This window comes from Gigantopelta aegis, unplaced genomic scaffold (assembly GCF_016097555.1).
Source record: "Gigantopelta aegis isolate Gae_Host unplaced genomic scaffold, Gae_host_genome ctg4034_pilon_pilon, whole genome shotgun sequence".
In the NCBI taxonomy this organism is placed as follows: Eukaryota; Metazoa; Mollusca; class Gastropoda; order Neomphalida; family Peltospiridae; genus Gigantopelta; species Gigantopelta aegis.
In genome coordinates this window covers 49,147-57,269 of record NW_024533643.1, presented here as the reverse complement: position 1 = coordinate 57,269, position 8,123 = coordinate 49,147, and the positions used below count along the sequence as shown (strand labels likewise).

The 8,123-nt window shown below is 34.5% G+C and overlaps 1 pseudogene; it reads left to right on the top strand.

Annotated features, from left to right (window-relative positions):
- The first annotated feature begins 1,290 nt into the window (after positions 1–1,290).
- Positions 1,291–4,752, top strand: LOC121392530 (annotated as a pseudogene).
- The last annotated feature ends 3,371 nt before the right edge of the window (positions 4,753–8,123 follow it).

Below are 8,123 nucleotides of genomic sequence, written 5' to 3'. Positions count from 1 at the left end.
TAGGGAATAACCTACTTAGCCATTCTTTTTTTTATACTCTTTTAACTTCTAAGTATGACACCGTAATTAAAGTGTCACTAACAATCGGAGGAAGGGGCCACTACCCATATTCTGGAGGAAATTTCCACTTCTCTAACCAATTGTTTTCCAGAACTAGCCTTTTCCAAGTAAACCAACGCAGCCATGTTTTCCCAAGGTTTCCTTTGGTATTTGCCGCACTATGAATAGTTTTAATTTTGTTGGGCCATGACAAAAATGTACGGGTAACAAGAGTTTGGAAAAGGAAAAAGCAAAAAGAAAAACTTACAATTTAGTTACAACCCTATCCTCCTCAATAATAACCACAATTTCTTCAAGATTTCCAAGTGTCAGAAGTTTCCAACCTATAACAAGGAATACGACTCAAATTGGATCTCCTAACAGTAATTTGATTGGTTTGATTCCCATAGGTCACAAAAATAATAATGGACTGATTGTCCGGATTTGGTTTAGCCCCCTAAGGCTTAACAGACGACCTTGATAAAACTATAGTTCGACTACTTCTTGGATATTTTTAAAATGGAGAAACTTTAGATCAGAAGCAATTATTAAATAGAAAAGTTTTAGATTTGACACTTATTTTTTGTATTTAAACAAAATTATAAAAAAATTTTATTTTATAACTAATTTAACGTGATCTAAATTTTCTTATTGACCAATGGCCTAATTTAATTGGAAAAATGGCAAAGGGGATGGCCCTACTTTTTTTTTATTTACAATTTTTACCTTAGAGAGTCCGTTGCCCCAATTAGTGAGAGATAGACTTTAAGGTAACAAGGATAAAGTATGACTTGAAAAATTTAGGCAACAATATGGGTAGTTCTATGAAGCCAGTTGACTTTATATTTTACGACATATGACGAGTCACTACCATACTCTATACGAGTTCTATTGGCTCAGCTGTAGGAATGGTGAAAAAAAAAACTTCAGTTCCCAATAAAGACAAACAGATTTTGATAAAATTTTGAACTGGCGGACAACCAGATAAAGCTGTTGGATACTTTTAAACTCTCGGTTCTACTTCTAGACTTACGTATGTGATATTCTTATAACAACTTGTAAGTGGTATGGTATATTTATGGGTATCACCCTACCAAACCCCTAACCATGTACTTTTGTTGTGGATAATGGGACTGTTGAAAGCCCTTGATAATGATAGTCTTGAGATAGCTTCTTATCATGTATTATTACCTTATGTAATAGGGCGTGTTAACTTGGCAACAAAGTTGATTATTTAAGAAATATGACTTAATGTTAACTTGCTACCACCTAATTAAGATTATCTTGTTTAATTTCTAAGGCGCGCCAGCTGTTGTTGACTTTGCTGCTATGGAGATGCTATGAAGAAATTAGGAGGTGATTCCATCCTAATCAATCCAGTTTGTCCCGCTGATCTAGTCCTTGATCATAGTGTACAGGTAAACAGGTTAAACCAGTTGCTAAAATTATTTGTTATTAGGTGGACTTTCATCGCTCACAGATGCTTTAGAAAAGAATCAAGAATTGAGTTTTGAGAAACAAAGAAACGTTTTCATTTCTTCAAGGTCAGCATACCTTAATTTTAGCATTCTTAAGTCTTAACTGATTCTGTGTATAGTGGGACAAAGGCATTCTCTAATATGGTTGATATTCCCCTCCAGGTTTCTGGAATAGTTTCATCAGGTTAGAAGGGTAATACACTCTTGTTATATGTCCCTATAAATTATATTTATCTTGTAGATAAATTTAGAATTTTTGGGGTCGTGTGGTGTTTCAAAAAGATCAGATACTATATCCAGACAGTGTTGTTGGGACTGATTCCCATACCCACACATGATAAATGGACTTGGTATTGTTGCGGCTGGGGTGAGTCAGCATTAGACATTGCATCAGATGTTCATCCTAATTAGGTGTGGGCGGTATTGAAGCTGAAGCTGTGATGTTAGTCAAACAATATCATATGGTATTACCTAAAGTAGTAGGATACTAAGTTAACAGGAGAAATAGATTCATTGCAACATCTACAATGTTGTATTAACTATTACTAAAGTAATGTCATTTTTTGGAACTAATTTTATTTTTTAGTCTATAACTTAGAATTTACGACACTTGGTGTGTAGTTGGTAAATTTGTGGAATTTTTTGGACCTTAGTGTTAGTCATTTATCTATTGCTGATAGGTTAGTACTGGAATAGGTAAATGATATATAATAATGTCCTTTATTTCTAGGGGCAACTATTAGTAATATGTGTCCTGAATATGGAGCTACTATAGGGTTTTTCCCATTGATGAAATGAGTATTAAATATCTTCATCAACAGCTCGAGATTCCCATCAATAGCTTACATCAAATCTTATTTACAAGCTGTAGGATGTCAGAATTATTACATCCAAACGAAGATCCTATATACTCTGAGGTCAGTTGTGTTGCCATGGTAACAGTAGTAGTCCTTAGCCACAAGTATGAATATATTTAAGTTTTGTTTGTTTCACCTTTTCCAAGTGATGACGCAATACCTGCTGCTTGTCTGAGGTTGAGGCCTGCCTTAAAGTAATGAGCCTGAATGTTGGTCATAAACTCTTAACCACAGACATTCCATAGTCACATGGTAGCATGTGTCAGCAGTTACTGGGAACTAGATGTGGGCATAGTTTGTGTAGAGAGTAAACCATACCCATTGTCAATGGCTTCCAGCTCTTTCCACTAATTGTGCTGACATGACTGTGTATTTTTGTTTTATTTTGTGTTAATTTATTTTATAGGTTGTTGAATTAGATTTGAGTACTATTGTACCACAATGAGTGGTCCTAAAAGACCTCATGACAGAGTATCAGTCCACTGACATGAAAAATAGACTTTCAAGATTGTCTTAATAATAAAGTAGGTGGAGTTTGATACAAGTCATACCACGCCCATTGTAATCAATCTTATACAGGTGGGTTTTAAAGGATTTGCCATTCCTGCTAACAAACAAAATACTAGAGTCCCTTTACTTATGAAGGAAACAATATGAACTCCACTCATGGTAAGAATATTTATATCATGGCTATTCCTATCTCTGTTTTTGCATTTAGGTTCAGTTGTTATATCAGCAGTGACTAGTTGTACTAATACCAGTAACCCCTCAGTTATGTTTAGGAGCTGGTCTTCTAGCCAACCAAGGAGAGCGTTGAGAAGGTCTCTCTGTGCTCCTTACATCAAGACAAGTATGTCCACCAGAAGTGGTGTTGTCACATACTACTTAAGGGAATCTGGTGTTATTCCTTATTTGGAAGAGTTAGGGTATGCCACTTAATTTAAACCAGACTATATGTCCTCTGTGTATACGTAAACACTAAGCAGTAAGACTATGTTTTTTGAAACATACTAACTCTCTCTCTCTCTCTCTCTCTCTCTCTCTCTCTCTCTCTCTCTCTCCTAGGTTTAATATAGTGGGATATGGTTGTATGACATGTATTGGTAATAGTGGACCCCTACATGAAAAGTAATAGGAGCTATTGAAAAGGTATCATATAGTAAATCTTATTTACTTTCAGGCCTTCTTTCTTCCTAATGTATAGGGTGAACTTGTAGCTTGTGGTGTACTATCAGGAAATCGTAATTTTGAAGGTCGTATTAATCCTCATACAGCTGCCAATTATTTGGCATCACCACTGTTATGATAGCATAGCTATTGCTGGTACTGTGTCCATTTTGACTTTGAGAATGAACCAATTGGTAAGCTTGAATGGACAGATAGATGAGGCATGGACAAATTGAAAGATCAATAGACAAACAAATGAATATTGGATAAAATGGATGAATAAAATGCAAAATGGACAAATAAATAAGTAAAATTATTTCTGATATCTTGTAGGTAAAGACTCCATTGGACAACCGGTATTTTCTACGTGATATTTGGCCAACAAGACAAAGATACAGAGATTGAACGACGTTACATTCTTCCTGCCATGTTTCCAACAAGTGTATTCCAAAGTCCTGAAAGGAAATTCCTCGATGGAACAGCTTAGAAGCACCTCAATCTTTACTATATCCTTGGGACAGTGCTAGCACTTATATTAAGAAACCACCATTCCTTGAAAAGATGGTAGATAATAAATTATTAAAAGTGTAGTCATTTTATTCTTGTATTTAGACTAGAGGTCTTCCACCTGTACCATCCATTAATGATGCACAGTTTTACTTTTTCTTGGATATAGTGTCCACTACTGATCACATTAGTCCAGCTGGTAGCATCGCTAGGAACTCTCCTGCTGCTCGTTACCTTGGTAAACGAGGGCTAGGTGTGCTGCTGCCTTTTTAAACTTGTAATATTGTTTGTTCTAGACTGAATCCTGAGAGTTTAATTCATATGGTTCTCGACGTGGTAATGATGATTAATGGCTCGAGGGACTTTTGCTAACATCAGATTATTCAATAAATTTATTGGTAAAGCTGGACCTAAACTTGCCATTTTCTATTCAATGAACAAGTGAGTATATCTATTAAACAAATCTTTGTCACTCACTCTATCTCCTTTTCCCTTTCCCTCTCTCTCTCCCTCTCCCTCTCCCCCTCCCCCCTCTCTCTCTCTCTCACACCCACAGATGGATGTATTTGATGCTGCTGAACGTTATCGTCAAGAGGTCATTTCTCCTCATTTTATTAGCTGGTAAGGATTTATGGAGTGGTTCGTCACGAGATTGGGCAGCAAAAGGACCTTGGCATGCTTGGGAGTGTAACCAAAAGTTGTAAGCCAATCTTTAGTACAATGATGGCATTACATTACACTTATAAGCCATTTCATATACTAAGTTTTTTATAGTGTTAATACAACTAATTCATATAATTATACTCTAGGGTATTCAAGCTAATCATTGCTGAGAGCTATATCTATGAGAATCCATCGCAGTAAACTTAGTTGGATGGGAATTATCCCTTACAATTTCTTACCTGGTGAGACTGCTGAGAGTCTGGGGATTAACTGGTTAAAGAAGATATACTATACAATTACCATCATCACTACAACCTTGGTCAACTATAAATATTCAAGTAAGTGTATCACATACTTATAAATGAGGCATTAAGACTTGCTCAAGATTTCTGTTGTGATTACCATATGCTGGGAAATTTTCACATAGAATGTTTTTGCAAATTATATAATGTAGAGTGGGGTTCATAAATTACTGTTTGTGAAGTTACTTAATAATGGGAGTGGAGTACTCTGAAATATTTTTCAAATATTATTTGTTAAATAAAAATTTTAGAGTATTTACAAAAATTTTATGACTCGAAAATTTCCTGGTATAACATATATGCCCAATAGAATGATCTTGTATATATGAAGTAGTAAATATGTAGACTATATTTATAAGAACATTTTATTTTAGTTTGTCCTGATGGTCGAAATTTCAAAACTAAAGCTCGATTTGATACTGATGTTGAGCTGGAATTTTTTAAACATGGCGGGATTCTAATTTTTATGTTTCAACATTATTAGATGTTTAGGACGCTATGACTGACCAATCAAACTGTCTTTGTCACATATCAAGCATGCTGTTTATATTTATTTTATAAATTGCTTTGAATAAGTTAATATAAAATTTGATTTATAAAAGTTAAGTTGTGTTAGTATAGTTTCAGTGACCTCTGTTGATGAGTAAGAAGGGTTCATTGATCATTAGTGGGCGAGCCAGGTTGGTGAGTATGACCGCTTTCTGTTCATAACAAATGACATCTACAAAGAAGGATAATGTTCCAAGTGTTTGTTACACTCTGAAAACCTAATGACATCATTTTACTGTATATTTCTTTACTATATAATGTTTTTTGTCCAGAATCCATTGTAGTTTGTGAGAGAAGACTGGGTTGTTCAAAACAAGTGACTTATAAAGATTAAAGGGACAGTATATTAAGTGTCAGTGTGTGCTTCCTTTACCATAATGACCTGATTGACCACAATATGTCTCCTTTGATGAGCATAAAAATAGACACTTTATTTAATGCCTAGAAGCAGCAGTGTAGTCTATTTCCCCACCTAATCTTATAAGCCTCTGGCTATGGATTATACATTGTCACTTTATTTGAATGCCTGAAGCTACAGTATGTAGTCTAATTTCCCCCTAATCTTATAAGCCTGGATTATACATGGTCATTTTATTTGAATGCCTAGAAGCTACAGTAGTATCTAATTTCCCACTAATCTTATAAGCCTTTGGCTATGATTATACATTGTCACTTTATTTGAATGCCTGAAGCTACAGTATGTTAGTCTAATTTCCCCCACTAATCTTATAAGCCTCTGGCTATCAATTGTACATTGTCGTTGTCACACAAGTTGACAATGTTTAAAATATCTAGAGGTTATAGCACTCTTTGGAATAGTCTCTCCAGTTCAAATGTACAATAATATTTATTGTATATTGTCATAAGACATTGTTTGAATTACCTAAAGGGTAATGACATATCCTCGTCTCCATACTTATATTAACATGATATATAACAACAATGTTGCTTATTCATTTGATGCTTGTTTTGAGATACTGAGCAACATCATATAGGACTAGGACATTCTCTTTGAACCCACTCCTCTAAACCATTCAGATTAATCTAAAGAATGACATCATAATCATGTAATGATAATGGGCCACACCCACCTTTTTTCCATTCCATTCATCCAATGAATACACATCTTTCCATAATGAGATTCATTCAACATGTTAGCATTAATGAAGAAATCAGTTACATCTACATAATAAAATTTAACCATACTAGACAAAAAAACTGGTTTAACAAATCTATGTTAGCTCTAAATAACAGATTATAAAACCAAGTAAAATTAATATTTTTTTCACATCATCTATTGTGACTTTGTTTGTTAACAACATTCCCAAATATTTGCACCACAACACAGATGAAACTGTAAATCCCACCCACCAATTAGAGTTGATATACCACAGGATGAGATTATAACCCCCACCTACCAATTGGAAGTTGACACACCATACAGGGTGCTTCTTTGTATACTTATAATTATATGATGATATCTTGTACTATGATGATGACATCAGTAGTGTCAGTGTTAATATGGTAGTGCGAATGTATGATTTAAGATGATATCATCATATATGATGACATCACTATGTGTCCATGTCATGATGTCATCATAGTCAAGAACCACCCCACAGGATGAGAACTCTAAACCCTACCTACCAACTTTGTACAGATATCATTATGGATAACCAGCTTCATTAAATACAAAATAGTTTTATAGAATCAACACAGTCTTTACTGTTTGACCACTTGAACGATATTAATAAAACTAAAAATGTCATAAAGAGATAAGGTGTTGAAAGTGTGTTTACTGAAAGGGGAGCTTCCTGTCATTAGGTTTAATAAATGTAATGGGGTGTGGGTCAAGTTAAGAGTTTCCAATCAGTTCTACTAAACTCTTTCTAAACTACCAACGCACACACACACACAATTCACAAAAAACATTATTAACAAAGAAACCTCATAGTGAGTGGCTTGACCTGCTACTAGAGAGAGCTCAACAGTAGATTTAACATGACACCATACTTAACAAAAAAGTTATTAATATTGTAGAAAACACATCCCCCCAAAACTAAATAACTTATAATTGTGACAGCTGTAAGTATATTTTAGAATATACCAATAAAATTGATGTACAGTCTCAACTTTTTTATTTGCCAAAACCAAGTCTCATCGTTTTCCTCATTGTTTTTAGGACCTCTCCATAAACCCCTATAACACTATCTATCATGTGATAGTCATGTGACACATTACTTACTTATGAGTCCGTGCCAATATATCTCTGGCATTATATCAGCCTTTAAAATGTACATTGTATATCTTTCCTAACACAAAAATATTGAGTATCTCATACATGGACTCCTTTAAATATGGTGTGCCATTTGTTCGCAAATTTGTTTCGGCAGGTCGAGACATAGCTATGATGAATATCTCATAAAATACAACCCATTCAAATTCAAAAATTGTTTTCAATCACATCACCAAGGTGAATTAGGCATCGAGACATACTAAAATATCTCAATAAAAATATCAACCCTGTCATTCATATAGAATCAATCAATCCAATATTGAAT